This window comes from Mus caroli, chromosome 11 (genome assembly GCF_900094665.2).
Source record: "Mus caroli chromosome 11, CAROLI_EIJ_v1.1, whole genome shotgun sequence".
In the NCBI taxonomy this organism is placed as follows: Eukaryota; Metazoa; Chordata; class Mammalia; order Rodentia; family Muridae; genus Mus; species Mus caroli.
The window spans coordinates 57,389,119-57,390,154 of record NC_034580.1 but is presented as its reverse complement, the minus strand read 5'-3'; the positions used below and the strand labels follow the sequence as shown (position 1 = coordinate 57,390,154).

The 1,036-nt window shown below is 53.6% G+C and overlaps 1 protein-coding gene across 1 annotated transcript in view; it reads right to left on the bottom strand.

The window, feature by feature from the left end:
* The window catches only part of LOC110304504 (ubiquitin-like), a 20,517-nt gene that overhangs the window by 9,085 nt on the left and 10,396 nt on the right, over nt 1-1,036 (bottom strand). The window lies entirely within an intron of this gene.

Below are 1,036 nucleotides of genomic sequence, written 5' to 3'. Positions count from 1 at the left end.
GAAGAGAAGAGAAGAGAAGAGAGAGAAGAGAAAAGAGAAGCCAGCTTCCTTAGACTGAACGCTGAACAGGCTTCTGCAAGCGAGGGTGGTAAGAGTAGGGGTGGAGGGAGAGGGTTAAAACAACTGATTCACAGAAAAGATGCCCTTAAAAGGTCTGTCTTCAAGATCAAAGCTCCCTTCTGGAGAAAGAGAGCAAAGTCTACCTGGCTAAGGACAATGTGCTGGGCCTGGGAGAATCCTTACTCTCACAGAAAGTGGACAGCTTCCTCCCACCCCTCCCTGGGGAGCCTCTACACACAGAGGCCTGTATGTCTCAGGACCCAGAATAGCCCCAGGCAGACCCCAGGCTAACTCTGAGAGACCAGATCCAAGCCCTGACCTCTCTTGGGAATTTCTATCCCAGTCACTGCCCAGAAATGGACATCTGGCTTTAGCATGAGAAGGCCAAGACAGGAAGACATTTCCTGGTCTGGGTGACTGCAACAGATCAAACCAGGCAGGAATTGGTGGCAAAGAGGGAGCAGAAAGACTGTCACAGGTAGAAGAATGATCCTGGGGCAGAATGACAAAGGACAGGCTCTGGCAGCTCAGTCTGGGCCAAAGGTGCATCAGAGTGAGGCAGAAGATGATGACAACCCAGGAAACAGCCAAGCCAAGGAAGGATCTGGGGAAGCAGAAGGCAGGTCCACAGCCCCACCTTACTGCACCCAACACATGCCTGCAGCCCATTTCCTCACCCTAAACCCACTCCCTTAGGTCCCTCCCACTCTGTACCCTCCCTCATCCCACACACCCTCCTCTCTTCACTCCCACTCTTCCATCTTCTCCCCGGCCCTTAGCCCTTCATTCTGCCTCAGGCACAACCCCACTCTCCTGCCAACCCCTAGACGTTCCGCTACCCTCCAGCATCCCGCCCCTTTCCTACGCCATTCCTCCGGGCCTGTACTTGGATCTCTGTTCTAAGAAGTCAAGGCTCACAACCATCTGTAACAAGATCTGACTCCCCCTTCCGGAGGGTCTGAAGATAGCTACAGTG